The sequence below is a fragment of the Zalophus californianus genome, chromosome 13 (assembly GCF_009762305.2).
Source record: "Zalophus californianus isolate mZalCal1 chromosome 13, mZalCal1.pri.v2, whole genome shotgun sequence".
Lineage (NCBI taxonomy): Eukaryota > Metazoa > Chordata > Mammalia > Carnivora > Otariidae > Zalophus > Zalophus californianus.
In genome coordinates, this window is record NC_045607.1 from 36571410 (window position 1) to 36589741 (window position 18332).

The window sequence follows — 18332 nt, forward strand, 5'->3', positions numbered from 1 at the left end:
GGAAAGTTTAGAGTTAAAGGAGTCTTTTATAGAATACTAGACCTGGAATCTCATACTACATCGTGATCTAGCTTATGGAGGAGTTTTATTTAGGTATCACAGTGTTTTTCTAAATTTTAAATGTGTAAGTCCTTATAGGCAGGGCAGCTACTCTAGATTCTCAGAAGTCCTATTATCCAAGTTTAAACCCTTGACCTAAAAATGACACCCTTGTTGTTGTTAATCTGTTTTACCTTGGCAGACCCCTAAATGGGAGGTTCTTGCTTGAGGACCCACAGTGGATATGAATTCATGACACTGGAAGCTGTGCTTTGTTTAATTCCCAATGCCTATCATAGGGCACTACTATGCCAAACATATGACCTGGCACACAGTGAGAACTCAATGCCATGGAAAGAATAAATGAGTGATGGCAGAACTGCATTAGACTCCAAGTCTCCGGGGCGCCTGGGTGGCTCAGTTGTTAAGCGTCTGCCTTCAGCTCAGGTCATGATCCCAGGGTCCTGGGATCGAGGCCCACATGGGGCTCCCTGCTTGGCGGGAAGCCTGCTTCTCCCTCTCCCACTCCCCCTGCTTGTGTTCCCTCTCTCGCTGTGTCTGTCAAATAAATAAATAAAATCTTAAAAAAAAAAAAAAAAAGAATCCAAGTCTCCTAATTTCTAATTCACTTTTGTTTCCATAACAATATGCGCCTTCAAGTTCTAGGTTTACTTCTAGATTGATGGCTTACAACCCCTTTTTATTGTAAAAACTAAGTTGGAAACTTCTCCCCAAACACATTTAAATTTTCCTGGGGACTCACACAGGACAAATAAAGAAGACAGTGGCAGCGGCTGTGTCATGGTTCCTGTCATCCCCAGAGCTGCTATCATGGGGCTTCCATTTGCCCTTCCAGCTGGAATAGCTACCCCAATCCTTGTGCTGGATGACAGGTCTAGAGCAGCACTGTCCATTAGAAACATAATGTGAGCCACATATATAATTTAAATATTTCTAGTAGCCACATAAAAAGGAAAAAAAAGGAAAATTTATTTTAATATATTTTATATAATTCATTATCCAAAATATCATTTCAACATGCAATCAATATAAAAATTATTCATCATGTATTTGCATTCTTTTTTCATACTGAATCCTTGAATTCTGGTATATATCTTACATTTGCAGCAAATCTCAATTGAGACTAGCCTGCCTGCCAAGTAGTCAAGTACCACACATGGCCAGTGGCTACCATATTGGACACACAGGTCTAGAAGGCTGAGACAGGAGACACTCTAGAGAGCCTTCAAAACCTGGCACAAATGCTCATTGCAGGCTGCCATCTTAGGGGAAGCAGAATGCTCTGTTCTTTTACTCGTTTTTCACCTGCTCACTTTGATCCTAGCTGGAGGTAGCATATTTCCATTGTGACAGGTTCAATCCTCAAGGTTACAAAGAACAAAGTATTAAGGCCCCAAACTAGAGAGGATGAGACCTTTTCTCTCTCTCAATCTAACCCTTTCTAAATACTCTGTAGCAATAGGTAGCTTCTTTCCAATATTCTGGGCAAAACTACAGGTTAAACCTAATTTCTTCAACAGAAGCTACCCCTTTGCAGAGAAGACTTAAAGACCTCTCAGACAAGAGCACAATCTTAATGCAGCTGAGTCAAAGACTATCCTACACAACTCACACTAGAGGGACATGTAACAATAGTAAAATTATATTTGTTTAGAATTTTACAGTTTACATGACTCCTATTTTATCATGACATATTTTATCATCATAACCCTATGAGGCAGGAAGGAAGATTATTCTTATTTCATAAATGAGAAAAATAAGCTCAGAGAGGTTAAATGACTTGACCAAGGTCACTGAGTAGAACTAGGATTTAAAAGGGGGTCTTCGATCTATAAAGTTAGTGTTTTTATCATACATGCATGGTGCAAATGGACAGATTATTATGCATATGTATATACACTCAAGACTGAGAAAACTCAAGATGACTTTTCTGTCTATATGGCATATACCCACACGAGAGGGAAGAATCAATACATCAGACAGAAGGACTGTACACACACACACTCACACACTAGAAAATAGAAGGGTTTGTTAATATACACAGGCATATATCAGAAGAGGAAAGTTACCTGAGTATATTCACACATGCATGAGATAAAGAGATTATATCTATAGATGTACGCACATGGAGGGAGGTATGGCTTGTGTATATTCATGTAAAATGAATGAATGAGTTGAATGAGTTTCTATTATGTACGTACACACAGGAAAGGAATGATCAGCTTATAAACATATGGACATATCAAGAGGGAGAAACAGATTATTTGTATATAAGTATGCACACATTCAGAGGGGTGGCTAAGTTATTTATATACATACAGGAGAGTACCAAGGAAGAACCGATGGTCAGATTATCAGCATATAAACACATGCATGTGAAGATTCTACCCTCAGTGCTGAGTATACTATTTTTCACTCATTCTAATGACCCCCACCAGCAAACTGTCTCAAGCAGTTATGTAATCAATGTAGCTACTCTGAATTCCACCCACAAATGCTTTGCTTTTGTCCCTGCTTGTCATTCAGAGTCAGTCATACACTCGATACCACTTACCTTGCTGCTGCAACCAAAATAAGAGTTAAGGAAATGAAAAGAAAAAAAAACATTAAAACCTCAAATTCTTTAGAAAATTAAAACCATTAGAATGCAAGTGCTGTCTTTAAGAGGAAATCCATTCAGGAGCACTCCCTGGTTTGACAGAGAAGCCACAGGATGAACTTTCTAAGCCACACAGCATGGCTGCTTGCCCAACGGACAGAGCCAAGGAGCTATTATTCTCAGTTGCACCAGCTGGCTGGCTCCACGGTGCAAAGTTGATGATATGAACAATACCCAGCAGAGAAATCCCCTCAGTGAAAGGCTGGGCAGGAGTCTCGCTGGCTACAAACCTAGGAATCCAATCTGGTCCACACCTCTGCTGAGGGGGACTCTGATGACCGGCCTGCTGAAGGCAATAGCAGCCAAACTTCAACTGGATGTGGAATTCTAACCCAACTGATTCCAGGCTTTAAGACTGAGACAGAAAGCAGGGCAGCTACTGCTCCTGCTGCTGCTCCTCCTCCTCTCCAGCTGCTTCCTGCCTGCAACCTCCCATAGGGCAGCAGCCCTCCTCACACGTTCCTGGCGCACACACCCCCTTTCCCAGAACACTCACGCACACACAAACCTCGCCAGCAAGCTCACTCACACACCCTTGGTGAGTGTCTCTCCCTCTCGCTAAATATAGATCTTACTCTCTCCCTTCCCCCATTTCTTCCTCTCATTCTTCTCCCCTCTCCTTTTTTCTCCCCTGCCTATCTACCTCTCTCATGTCTGGGCTATAGGACATAAAGGGACGTAAGACCAAAGACCTATACTTTGAGGAGCTCCCAGTCTCAGAGAGAAGACAGAACACAGAAAGAAATTGCCAGAGCACAATACAAAAGGGAGTCTTGCCTTCTACTGAAACAAAATAGGTTTTTTTTTTTAGTTGGTTGTTTTGGGGTGGTGTTTTTTTTTTTTTTTTTTTTTTTGCTATATATAATCTGTTTTCTGCATTTGGCAAAGCTGGAAAACAGGTGAAGTACCCAAGTTCAGTTAACACCAAATAGCATTATGCTCTCAGAGTAGATACCTAGTCCAGTTCTTCCTGAATAGCCACAGCAAAAGAACCAACTGGAAAACAAGAACTCCCTTAGGCTATGCCAAGGCTATGATTAGGGAGAAGTAGGGGAAGCTGGGTGGGCTGAGGTAGACCCTCTACTGCAGAAGCTTGGACCACAGATTGTTTTGGGATCCAGAATTAGGAACTAAATAGACTAAAGTGAAATCACATTGACCAAGAGCCTGGTGATGGGTATTAAGGAGGGCACGTATTGCATGGAGCACTAGGTGTTATCCACAAACAATGAATCATGGAACACTACATCAAAAACTAATGATGTACTATACGGTGACTAACATAACATAATAAAAAAAATTATAAAGAAAAAAAGATGCAAGGCCCTCGTTTCATGATCCCAAATTTTGCAGTCCCTCTTTGCCAATGGCAGCCCCATCTCCATGGAGTGTTACTAGTCAGGTGGCTCTCACATGGTCCTAATTCCTAATAACTCAACAATTCTACTTAGGACTCATCAGAAAATTGAATGTCCTTATCTTCAAAGAGCACTCAAGTTGTGCATTGCAACATAATGCCAAACATAAGCCAGGAACCCTTGAAGCCATGGAGCATAAAATGCCAAATACATCAAATATACAATACCCCTTTCCACTCTGCACCCACAGGACAGGAAAAACACTGTTTGAGTCCAAAGAACATCAGAATTCTTCTCAGTATAGGGCTCCAATTAACCAGTAACAATCCAGTGAAGCCATTGCGATTCTACCTCCTCTGAGCCTGATTAAATGTGAGAAGGCCCTTCTCACATTTAGACCAAAGGAAGGTGGCCAAGTTTCGTTCACCCAGCATGTCCAAGCCAGGCTTTCAAACCTTGCTACTTCTGCTGCCCTGCAACATTCTTCATGACAATCTACAATAAAACATGGCCTTGTTAGCCAGGAATCAGGAAGTCAGTCTATGGGGGCCACCCTAGAAACTATCACTGCGGAAAAGGCAGCCCTATATGGTACATAAAATAAGCTTTTAAATGAAGAATGATTTCCTTGTCTTATCCAAGATCCTGAGGAGAAAGTGTTGATTCCAGAGCCAACATTTGCCTCCCTACTGCCTTTTTCTCCAATAACATTGCTTCCCCCTCAACCCAGGAAGAAAATTTAGATTCCAAGAGACGTTAAACAACCCATTTCTTAACCATCCACCTCATTATGCAGCCAACACTAACAGCAGAGCAAATACCTCCTAACCCAGTCGGGAGCTGGCTGGATGACAGAAGAGATAAGGACTGACAGAGCAACTATAACCACATCTAAATACAGAAAAAAATCACTTGAAAAGTGTCAAACTTCAGTGGAAGTCACAGCCAATTTACTAAGGAGCTTCCCATATTTCAGCCAGAAGAAAGAGGTAAAGGGTTTAAAACAAGAAATACAGGGAAGACTGATTAAATCAGAATTCCCTCCCACTCATAAAGAACCCAGAGAAGTGGCTGTCATTATCAGGTTTGGGTCTGGGCTTCCTATTCTGAGAAGCTCAAACTCTCAAGAGTAGGAATGATCTTCAGAGCTAGGACACTGACTAAAAAACCTACTTCTTCCTGCCTCATCCACCAGTGGCTCCAGGCCCTGGCTGAGGCTTTAGATGTTATGCCTGAGGTTAATGTGACCCTGTCTTATCCGTTTGCCTACTCAAACACATTCAGTCCATCTTCTAATCAACTTGGGTTTTCCAGAAAAATAAAGGCTCAGACAGGAGAAGACACGTTTACAACGTGAGGCACAACAAATCTGCGATCTCTAGTTATAGTCTTCAAAATTCACAAGAGTTCATATAGCCCTGACCAGAAATTACCTTTGTATCTTTACACCTTCCCATGTTTCAGCAAAAGCACAGAGAATAAGTGGGAAAGTGATAAATAGCTGTCAGTACAAGCTCTGGTAAAAAAAAAAAAATAATTAATTAATTAAAATTAAAATTAAAAAAGCAGGCTCCTTCTACCATTCAACAGGGCCCATGGACTGCCAGACACAATATGACCAAAGGACAGTTAAACCTCTTCTGTGGACTAGCCTTTTGGGATAGACACATAATTTCTGTTTCCTGAGCCATATGAGTAACAATGCAGCCTCCTTGTCGAGTGCATTCGGCTCTTGGGAATCCTGGGCAGGCTAAAAGGATGGTTGATGCTTTTTAGAGGTAGGAAATAGCACAAGCACCCACCTCAGTTGGGAAGCTTCCTCAAAGCAGGGCTTTTCAAGAGCTAGCTGGGCAGAACTAGAAAAACAAATTGGGTTAAGAAGGAAAAGGCATTTATCCAGAAGCTGTGAAATGCTCTGAACAGACATTCTCAAGGTCTGGTTCCCAATTTAAATCTTTGCAGGGATCTTCGCCTAGAGATAGATGAGTCAAGATGGAAATTCAACATGAGACACTGACACTCACGCAGAGTTGTGGGAAGGTTCAGAGCTGCAGGAGCTCTAAAGGGGAACTGAATGGGTGGGTTAGTCAGAAGACCACCTGGCACATAAAATTCATCCTCGGTTAAAGTATCTGAGTGGACTTACAGGGACACTGACGGAGAGGCTCCCACCAACCACAATTCTCCCCTTTTATACAAACCATCTAAGTCTCCCTCAGGCCAGATAGGACTGGTCCAAAAGCAAAGAATGGGCCTGCTCCAAACCTGGCCTGCCTTTTCAGGTGTCATTGCCAGAAAATGGTGGGGTCAGGACCAGCAGGTACCTACCTCATCTCCCAACGTTGACAATCACATACAAGGACGTAAAAGATAGGTGGAGCCAAAGTCTGACTTACATCAGAATAAGTCTGTGACTCTTTTTCTTCCCTACCACTAAGTAAAGCCAGAAGCAACATGAGAGGCTGACACGGGTCACACAAGTAGGATCTGTTTCATGAGGAATATAGTTTGTTCTGGTGGCTGAGAAAATTCTTTTTTCCCCCTAGAATTATGCCCTCCATAAACTACTCAGAAACTGCATGCAGCAGAGAATGATGGCAATGGGAGGTGATTCTCCTTCTTCCCTCAGCAACATGCCACTCTAGGGAAGTGATGAGCCTGGCAGAAATGTGCTGAATTTACTGATATACTGAGACATAGCTGCCACACAGACTAAATCAGTCCTGACAAGCTGCAAGGCAGGCCTAAGGAGTCACAAACTGCTGACAAATTTCAGTCCTACAATCAGGTCAAGCACCATCCCTGATTAGCAAAAACTTAAAGAGGGATAAACTCTTCAGGACTACCAGGCTAAACAGTTAGGTTTTTAGCCTGTACCTCCAAAGGCTGTGGCCCCATTTCCATTCCAGGACCAAATCATTAAAAACTCATAAAGTAGTCTACGTGTCTACTGCTCTCTCACATAAACCTGCTCAAAAGTCACAGCTCCCAGATTTAGAACTAAGGCTGGTCCTGAACTAGTGTCTACTTATATATGTCCCAGTCCAATCCACAAAGTACACTGGCCCTGCCTCAATCTCTATACCCCACAGAAGACAAGGGGCCATATCAGAGGGTTCTCTAATAGGAATCTAAAATTTGAAATTTCATGGGGAAATGAACCCTTTGTACCAGAGGGTGACTATATTCTAACTGGCTTAATATTGACCAAGTATCTCCTTCAGTTCTTTGTGCTTGTTCTGATATATACCTTAGGGTAAACCCAAATCTGGAGAATTCTCTTGGTATAGGACCCTGCTTCCGTAAGTTTTTCAAAATATGTTTTTAGCTAGCACATGAATCCCAAGTGTCTTGGGAATCAATGAAGGGACCTCAAAGAAGAGGGGTTTTCCTGTAGGATTCTCCATATATTCAAAAATATCTGGTATGAAGCACTGAATTATGAAAAGGTAGCTAACGTTCAAAGGGGAAGAGAAGACTTGGAACAAAACTCTTAATGATCTTTGACAAGTAACAGGGAAGCATGGTAGGGAGAAAGGGAAGTACTCAACTAGGTGAGTCCAGAGAGACAGCCGGACTTAACCTGCAAAGAAAGGAATACCAAGGGAAAGCTTGTTGGTGGCGGTGCCATGAGAGTCCTACACTACCAGCTCACCCATAACCAAGCACACAGGGAGATGACCTCTGCTCAGACACAAGACCTTTCAAGCCTCTATATTCTAATTCTCCATCCAGTGACAGAATCCCCTGCAAAACCCTTTGTCTGCCTATCACGTCACCAAGTCCAACCTATTGTACTTTCCTATCTATAAAATCTGTCCCCTTCTCTACAACCCTTAATCTGGGTTTCATTATTTCTCACTTGAGTTACAGCAAAATATTCATCCTCCCTAGTATACCCTCCTGCAACACTACCTCCCTACTCCCAATCCATTTTTGACAGTTTGTTAGAGGAATACCTACCTTTTATAGCCCTTAGAAGGAATTAACACCTTGATCTCGGACTTCTAGCATCTAGAATTATAAGACAATATACTTCTGCTGCTTAAGCCACCCAGTCTGTGGTACTTTGTTATGGCAGCCCCAGCAAACGAACACAGTATATCTGAGAATTACTAATACATTTCTACCAAAAATTTTTTTAAATAAGTAATAAATGAATACTTATTAAGTACTTAGGTGTTGTACCAGGCATGATGAAAAGATATGATCCTTGCCGTTAAGCAGGTCATAACCTAATGGTAAATGTTATGGCATGGGCATTATTATATCTATACTATATATTTCAAGGGAGAGGAGTATTTGATTTTGTGACTGGTAGTGCCATTTACTGCAAGGACATACAGGAGATGAGGTAGAGGAGAAAGAAAAGACAATGAGTACAATTTGAACATACTGCATGTGGTGCCTGTGAAAATTCTGGAAACAAGATCCATTGGCAGTTGGATATATGAGTATGGAACTCATGAAAGAAGACTGAGGTAGAGATAGCAATTTAGGATTCATCTATTTATGGGTAAAGCCATGGGTGAGATTATCTAGGGTACAGAGAAAGAGGTGGAAAACAGAGCCCTAGGAATCACCAAGTTTTAAGGGGCAAGCAGATAAGGAAAGATGCTGTATAGGAAACAAAGATGGAGCTGTCAGATATAAGAAAAGCACTTGAAGGGAAAGACATCACAAAAGCGAAGAAGGAAGAGTGTTTTAGGGAGAAACCAATCAACAGTTTTTATTTCACCTGTCACAAGAAATGCTCCAGGATGCTCCAAGGGCACCGAGAATGCCCTCCCTAACTTGTCATCATTGTCTATTTATGTTTGAATGTCCTCGGGTATGGACCAAATAAACACATTTCCCTAGTATGCTTGAAGATGACAACCAGCAAAGGGAAGCAGAAGCCTAAGGAATAAGGGAAAATTATTTTTTACTATTTACCTCTTCCCTTTCGCTTCAAGAAGTCTTATTTTATACACCATGACTGTACTTCAGAATGTGCCTGTTTTGGAATGGTGGTAAATCTCACTGCATTGTTTACAGAAAGAATGTTACTTATAAGGAGCCATGGATCTCCTTATAACATATGTTTATAAACACAGAAAGCAAGTTACCCCTTCATTTCCATCTTTCTAAGCTCACATTACTTTATTTCTTGGGCATTTCCTGATACTTAATGATACTTAATAATAATTCCTGACTTAGTACCCTCTGGGAATTTCTCTGACTTTTTTAAGATTTTGTTTATTTATTTGAGAGAGGGAGCGAGCAAGAGAGCATGAATGAGGGCAGAAGGAGAGGGAGAAAAAGACTCCCAGCTGGGCAGGGAGCTCGACTTGGGGCTTGATTCCAGGATCCCAAAGGCAGACACTTAACTAGCTACCCAGGTGCCCCTCCTCTGACTTTTCTGACCACGCTAACTCAAAGGGTTTGCTCCCTCGATTTTCTATTACAAGTATAAATCATTTCTTTTGCAACCAATTACATATATTGCCTTGTAATATCATCTCATAGTTTTAAGCAAAACTTTACTGTCTTTTAAGTATCAGAGCTATACTAGGAACTATAATCGGTTCCTGGCCTCAAGTGCAATCTAGCAAAGGAGTTACAACACATATATGGATATGGAAAATGCAAGTAGAAAGCAGAAGTAACAAGAAAATAAGTGGCCAGGAATAGGATCTCTAAATCTTTGAACTCTGTTTTCTACCAATGTGTACTAGGCCCCCAAGGCATATTAAGCAGAGAAAATACTAGAGGTGAATATCCACTCTTAATTCCTACGACCTCAGACTCAGACTCCCACATACCTCCTACCTTGATAAGCCAGGCTGAGCTATAAAGACGTCTTTAAAGACCAATTCAAAATACAGGTCGCGCAGTTTGCAACTTGACCCCTTGGCTCCTGGGTCACATCCTTGACTAGACATCTGAATTTCACCCAGTGCAAGAGGAGAATATACATATAATATCAAAGGCCCAAAGCAGTTTTCTCAACCTGCTTTTTCATGCCCCTAGTTTATTCCAACTGGTAGAGCTCCTGCCTCCAGCATCACAGCTCAATTAAAGCACCTATTCTTTGGGCCTGGAGTGAGAGGGCAGCCTTCAGCAACTCTTTAAAGATCAGAGTGAGTGACTAATATTTAAGAGACACAGCTCCCATCCCCTGCAGAGGTAATCACTATTCTACAATCTGACACCACAGATTACTCTGACCTGTTTCTGAACTTAATAATAAAAGGAATCATACAGTATGTATTAAAAAATACATAATCTTGGGGTAAAATGCTCACATATTTCCAGGATAATATGATAAACACCAAAATTGACTGTATATTAAATACTACAGAAAAATAGAAAAATTAGTATCTAACTACCTGGGGACTTTGAGGAAGGCTTCAAAGGACGTGATATCTAATTTGAGCTCTGAGCTTAAGTGGTAGCCATGACTAGTGCTCTGTTTCAGGAAGACAATGCTGGCAGTGTTATATACAATGTAGTCCAAGACAAATAAATAAAAGCAAGGAAACCTTTGAAAGGTTAACACTATAGACTAAGCAGTAGAGAGGACCTGAACACAAAAGGGAACAGAGAAGAGACTTATAAAAGAAATCATGGAGAGAAAAAGAGCAAGGTCTGGCAAATGATCCAATGTGGGAGGCAAGAGAGAAGGAAGAATGACACCATGATTTTGAGTGGGTGACTAGCAGAATGATGGTGATTTCAATACAGAGAACAAAGAATAGAAGAGGCCCGGGAGGGAAGTTTTAAACATTGGGAAATTGTGGTGAAAATAAATAGTAAATAACTAGACATGAACGGTAGAACCTAAGGGAAAAAGGAGGGTTAGAAGTATAGATTTGGGAATTATTTGCTTAGAAAGGCTAGCTGGAAGTCAATTGAATGCCTAGCACAAAAGCCAGGATCAAGCACAATAGTAGCCATATAGTAGTTGCTCAGTTGAGGACTCTGGATTAGAGGCTAAGTAGAGACAGATTCGAGATGGAAAGAAAAAAAAGAAAAAAAGCCCAAGGGGGAAAATATAGAAAGAGATGGGCAGGGGCGCCTGGGTGGCTCAGTCGTTAAGCGTCTGCCTTCGGCTCAGGTCATGATCCCGGGGTCCTGGGATCGAGCCCCACATCGGGCTCCCTGCTCCGCGGGAAGCCTGCTTCTCCCTCTCCCACTCCCCTGCTTGTGTTCCCTCTCTCGCTGTGTCTCTGTCTGTCAAATAAATAAATAAATAATCTTAAAAAAAAAAAAAAGAGAGAGAGAGAGACGGGCAGGGAAGGAGATAGGCCAGGTAAAAAAGGAAGGAAGAGAATGGGAAAATCTAGAAAAATGGAAGTCACAAAACTAGGAAGTTACATATAGTGAGTTTCAAAACACACACTGGAATGCTGCAGAGAAAAATGACAATAAAGATCTGAGGAAAGTATCTGGGGAAAAATGAAAATATTTAACTTAATTATTTCTATCTCCCCTCTGACCTATAAACTCCTAAATGATAAGAAAATGTCTTAAAACAGCCCCAACACACCCAGTGGTACCCACTTATTGGTTGGCTTGATTTAAAATGGAATAATTTTATCAGTTGTTTCCTTTTGCATAACTTGAGCAACACGATTTTCTCTCACAGAGGAAGAGTTCCTTCCCAGCCAATATCATCAAATGTTCCCATTGGTTAGATGATCAAACAAGCATCACAAGTCAGAGAAAGTAACAGAAAGCAAGAAGAGCTGTTTTGTTATCTGGAAACAAGTAATTTTTAATTTTATACATAGGTCGATCAGACTAGTTACATAAGAGTTTACTAAGTACCCCTCTTTACTCTTTACCTCTTTACTGATACTATGCCCAGAAAATACTATCAGCTGGAGCTAAGCCTGCTACCAGTATCTGATACCCTCCTCTGACTCTAGGCAAGTCAATGGTATCCCTCAGAGTTGTTTTGATATGCACCTCAGAAACCAGAGCCAAACTCTACCCCTTCAAAAAAGCTGCCCCAAATCTCAGGCACAGATGTGACATCTTACAATTCACAAGGTTCAGTCACAGCCTTGAACCCGATTTAAGATTTATAGAAGACTAACCACTGATAAACATTCGGATCCAGGCCATAAACACGTCCAGAACACTTCAGGGGGAAAAAAAAAACCCTGAGAAATGTTAAGCATTTTTCCTGACAAGCGCACAAAAGCAGCTCTTGGAAAATGTTCCCACCAGTGCCCTTGGCACTGGTCCACCTCCCCTAGACTCCTCAGGGTAAGGCATTCCACTCACTTCTTCCTCCCTGGCCGCAGAGAAGCACCAGTATACTAGACAGATAGCCTCCTCTGAGTGACCCTTATAGTTATCCCAGGAACCCCATGCTACCAAGGAGTCTAGATCCCTATAAAAACCAGAAATCCTATGGCACTGGCTCCTTGCTGCTTTAGCCATTAGAAGCAGTTTCACTGTGTTCCCACTTGGTAGCAAAGGCTCCAGCTGTGGGCAGCAACAACTCTGGCAGGTCACTTAGTCCTAGGCTAGGAAGGTATGTGTGAGCCCTGAAAACCAACAATGCTCATAATAGGAGGCCTGTTGGTAACTCTCAAGCAATTATTTCTAGAGCTTTACACTTAAAAAATGCATTTTTCAGGGCACCTGGGTGGCTCAGTCGTTAAGCGCCTGCCTTTGGCTCAGTTCATGATCCCAGAGTGCTGGGATCGAGCCCCACATCGGGCTCCCTGCTCAGCGGGGAGTCTGCTTCTCCCTCTCCCACTCCCCCTGCTTGTGTTCCCTTTCTTGCTGTGTCCCTGTCAAATAAATACATAAAATCTTTTAAAAAAATGCATTTTTCTATGATCTCACCAGAACTCTGTAAGAGAGGACAGTTATCCTTAATTTTACAGTTGAGGAGACTGAGAAATAGAAAATAGTGATTTGTTCAAGTTCTCTCAGATTTTAAGATTTTAAGATTGAGCTACTGCAAGGACCCAATTGTATTTCCAGTTTAGCCCCACATTTTAGTAATAAGAGGGATAATAGTAAACAGATACAAAAAACATTGTATATCGTGAATGGGGTCTCCATATACCAGCCTGGCGACCACATTTCCCACCAACTAGACCTCAGGAAACAGAGACTCACAGATGACAGACACAGAAGCTTCTTGTATCATCTTCTTTCCCCTTCTACCTTTAAGGTGTATTAGTTTGCTAGGGCTGCCATAATACTACAGACTGGGTGGTTTAAGCAACAGAAATTTATTTCCTTACAATACTGCAGGCTAGAAGTCCCAAGATCTAGGTGTCAGCAAGGTTGGTTTCTTCTGCAGCCTCTCTCCTTCGCCTCAGATGGCCATCTGCTGTCTTCACAGCCTCTTCCATCTGTGTCCTAATCTCTTTTTATAAGAACACCATTCAGACCGGACATGAGACCATCCATATGACCTCAATTTACCACAATTACCTCTTTAAAGGCCCTGTGTCCAAATACAATCACATTCTGAGATACTGGATACTAAGATTTCAACATATGGGGGGTGCACAATTCAGCCCATAACAGTAAGAAAAGGTGAAATCAGGGTTTTGGGGGTATGATGAATTTAAAAAGCAGTAGAAAAAAGGAAGCAATCCAGATTCAGAAGCCAGGTACCCTGGTTGGTGTTTTCCTTTCCTTTGTAGGGAGACTTTGGAATGGAATAGAAGAAACATACTGGCTGGTTGCTTTAGAGAAAAAGAACTAGGCCAGTCTCAGCTTCCTTCTCTGTTCTGGTCTGCTTCCTAACAGAACACAGGCAGGAGAACCATGTGTGTCCTTTCTGGGTACTAGTGCTCTGTTCAGTGAAGATGGGGGTGGGAAAGGTAGAGGGCCTGTGTTCATGTGTAAAAGAATAAATTTTAATTTTTTTAAAGATTTTATTTATTTATTTGAGACAGAGAGAGAGAGCGCACAGAGGGACAGTGAGAGGGAGAAGCAGACTCCCCACTGAGCAGGGAGCCTGATGCAGGGCTCGATCCCAAGACCCTGAGATCACGACCTAAGTTGAAGGCAGACACAACCGGCTGAGCCACCAAGGCACCCCTAAATTTTAATTTCTTAAGGATACTACTATTATCACCCACTCAGCTTCATCTTTGGAACTTCATTCTACCTAAGATTTTAGTTTTTACCAATGCACATGAATTCCAAGGACTGAGTGAGATTTGTGTATTAGAGGAACAGAAAAGGAAGGAGAGACATAGGCTGTAGGGAAAACTGGCAGCTCAAGAGCATGCTTTTGTTACTGACCAACTGGGCAAGCTACTTCAAAACCCTGTAAAAAACAGCTTATTATTTCAGAGGCACACGTGATGTTGCCAATTTCTCCACAGACAGGCAAGACAAAGAGGAGAAAGAAAGGTTGCAGGTTAGGGAACAATTAAGGCAGAATGTGGCAAATCCAAGAAAGGTCCAAAGAAGTTTAAAAGGAACAGGGCTGAGAGATAATATTTGCAAATCATATATTTGATAAGGGACTTCAATCCAGAATATATTAAGAAATCTTACAACTCAACAATAAAAAGACAGGGTGCCTGGGTGGCTCAGTCGGTTAAACGTCTGCCTTCAGCTCAGGTCATGATCTCAGGTCCTGGGATCCTGTGTTGGGCTCCTTGCTCCGTGGGAAGCCTGCTTCTCCCTCTGCCTGCCACTCCCCCCTACTTGTGCTCTCTCTTTCTCTCTCTGAAAAATAAAATCTTTAAAAAAAAATAGTAATATCCAATAAGTATGGTTATGATGATAATGATGGTGGCAGCAGTTGAAATCAAAAGGAAAACTGTGATATCGATAATAAAGTTTTCATTGAATGAGGAGTTATGGAACAGTTGGGACCTAACTGCAACAAGGAAGGTGAGTATGAGAATAGGTTATGTAAATATTAGTAATGGCCTGGGACTGGCAGAGAGAGACTGAGAAAACTAAACCTCATTCTTGGCCCAGTAATGGGGCATAAAAAAGGCATTACCCCCCGCCCCCTTTAGAAAGGGCTTTAGTGGGCACCTGGCTGGCTCAGTCAGTAAAGCATGCAACTCTTGATCTCAGGGACATGAGTTCAAGCCCCACGTTGAGGGTACAGTTTACTTTTAAAAAAAGGGCCTTAGCAAACAACCAGGTTTTAGTCAGTAAAGAATGTAATTGATTCTGGTCTCAGATGTCAGTAAGAACTCCAGTTTGCAAAGGGCAGAAGGGGCCTGTTATAGCAACAGCTAGAGAGCCCTCATCTAAGAGAGCTTTCTCTAGTTTGTGAAGCAGTAGTAGGGCCTAGTCTTGGGTAGGGATTACCACGAAGTTTGAAGACAGATGCTAAAAGTTGTGGTTGAGCGAGGTCTTCAATTATTCAGGCTTACTACGGGATTTGCATTTCAACAGTGTAAGTAGTAGCACAAGATTAGAAACAATTTAAAAATCCATCAAGAGAGGACAGAGTATGTAAATTATAATACATCCACCAAGGGAAATATTACGTAGCTATTAAGAGAATGCAGCTCTATTTGGATTAATAAGGAAAAATCTCCAAGATATGACATTAAATTTTAAAAAGTGAAGGACAATGTTTGTAATATACACACGCATGCATGTGCACACACATGCTTGTAAATGCACAGATCATCTGTGGACTGATTCACAAAACACAGGTAACAAAGAGATAGGGGAGACAGGGACTAGAAGCCTGGAAGTTTGAAGTAGGAGGGAAATAATGCATTATACATGTATAAGTTTATGTTTTGTGTAATTTTCTATTTTTACACTTACTACTTATTCAAAACATTCTTTAGTTTTTTAATTGTTAGAGTGGCGATGGTTAGGAAGAGGGCTGACAGATTGTGAGAAAAAGAAGGGATAACTGGTGGCCTCAGTGAGGGCAAAGAGTTGAGGGAGTAAAAGTTAAAGACAGGCAGCCGTGATCAGAGCAAAATCCTGGAGTTTAAAATTACAGAAAGAATGCTTTCCTGGTGCAACTAAGTCTAAGAGATGGGGGTCCTCAAAGGTGCTCCACTTGAGCATCATTTTTCCCCAAGGGGAATACCTTTTTCAGTACTTCAATAATAGCATGAGAAAAGAACAGAACAGAACTTTGTGAGAGTCAATTCATTCCGTCCTAATGATCTTCCCTGAGAAAATGCTGATCCATCTCTCACGCTGACCAGCTGCAACCTTAGATCTCATGGGATTGCTCCAGTTAAACACAGGCCTTCTAATCTATTTGCTCAATTCCATCTCTGCTTACTAAATAAGTCTCTCCTTCAGCTTTCTTTAGCAACCCAAGAGCTTCTGTCAAGGCTTCCTCACGGCCTACCTCCATGTCTTCTCCTTCACTGTCCCTTCCACCTGGAACACCCACCCACCTGCTGCCACCGCAGTCTCCGTTTCTAGAGCTAAAAGTCTCACCTCCTCCCCCAGATTTTTCTGCAGCTAAGCCAAATAAGGTACAGAATCATATCCATTCCACCCACACTACTAACATTACTGCAATGTCATCAAATACTTATTAAGTACATATGGCCAGGTACTCACCCAGCCCAGATACAGAGATGACCTGTATGATCTCTCCCCTCAAGCTGCTTATAGGAATGGCATAAGGGTAGCTAGGTTCCTATGGTAGTTCCTCAAAGTCTATGCAATGCAGTTATCAGCTGAAGAAGTATGAATGTCGCATAAATTTATGGGAAATATTCAAATCACAATCAAAGAAATGCAAATTAAAACAAGGAGATACCATGCTTCTGCCAAGTTGGCAAACATTTTCTAAAAGGATAATACTCAGTGTTGGTGTGGCACATTCAAATACTGAAAGTACAAATTGGAAAAACCTTTCTGAAAACACATGCAGAAGTTTATCAGAAGCCTTTAAAAGGTATATATTCTTTAACTCAGTAATTTATTTGAATCTACTTTGAGAAAGCTAAGTTAAAGACATAATCAAAATAAAAAACAGATTCATGCACAGTGATGCTCATCATAGCATTATTTATAAAGAAATATCAACATAATGTAATATTATTAATCTAATAATCATGAAATCATGTTTTCAAAAAATACTTAATAACCCAGAATAAAGCTCACAAAAATAATCTAAGTGAGAAAAATGTTAAATGCACACATAGTATGGTCTAAATTCATTAACTTTACATTTAATGTATATAAAAATTATGTAAGAAAACATAGCTAATGCCAATAGCTAATATTTTATAGTTACTAGGCCCTGGAAAAAATTAAAAATAGAATTAACTAAGAGATAAAGAGGCACATGGAGACTTCTATGAAAATGCTGACAGACTTTTTTGGCTAGGTAAGCATCCATAAAAGGTTGGCTAAACACTCTGCTAGGTTCTGTACCGGGCTTTAGAACACCAGCAATAAAAAGCATAGCCTCAGCATTCAAGGATCTTACAAGTACACAGGAAAGTTAGATCAAACAGTAAACAAGTAACTCCATTACAACATAGTAAATGCCAATCTAGAAAAAGTATGCACAGAGTCTGGAAACTTAACCCCCAAAACTGACACTTGACTACATTTTAAATGTGAATAAAAATTTAGCTAAGTGGAGAAAGAGAAAGAGTATTCCATGTATGGCAAACAGCAAGTACAAAGTCTCTGAGATTTTGAAAAACACATAGTCCTGTATGTTGGAAGTGTTGACCAAATAGAGTAGCACAAAGAGCTAAGACCAGAAAGGCATATAAGGTCTGTATCAGTGCTTTTCCAATTCTTTTTGTAGAGGATGTGTTTTTTTTATTCCAACATGTCATGGACTGATATTTTTTGTCTAAACTCTGTTCAATGAGACAAGGATATTATCGTGCACATGGTATTACAGCAATCCAAATTGCCTCTAAACGCTCACTTATTTCAATTTCAGTACTTATTTCATCAAAGAGTAGAAACAAACACTTCCTGGGCTGGGCTGGGCTGGTCCATGGACCACACAGGGAGTCACACTGAGCTAGATAGATTATGAAGGTTTTATTTTATCATGAAGGCAATGTGGATTCACTGAAGTATATTTTTTTCTGATTTCCTCTTTTTTAAATCATAGTTTTACTAATTTACAATCCCCCCAAAAAAGGTACTATTATTCTCCCCATCTTGTGGGTTAGGAAAATATGGCTCATTAAGGTTAGAAAAACTTTCTCACAATGATACACTGAGAAAAAAATATGGCAACTAATATCACAGGCAAGGATTAGTTTCCCTAAAACAATAAAAGCTCCTGGGAATAAAAAGTTCAATAGAAA

At 40.9% G+C, this 18332-nt stretch overlaps 1 protein-coding gene across 17 annotated transcripts in view; it reads right to left on the reverse strand.

Moving 5' to 3' along the window:
- Positions 1-18332, reverse strand: part of UNC13B (unc-13 homolog B) — a 215773-nt gene that overhangs the window by 60143 nt on the left and 137298 nt on the right. For 4 of the 17 annotated variants that reach the window (XR_003523586.2, XM_027614551.2, XM_027614547.2 and 1 more), the window contains exon 1: positions 2615-2930. The exons of the other annotated variants lie outside the window; for them this stretch is intronic. The gene's annotated coding sequence lies outside the window, so the exon portion shown is untranslated. Of the gene's footprint in view, positions 1-2614; positions 2931-18332 lie in introns of those variants that run through there. 17 annotated transcript variants of the gene reach the window in all.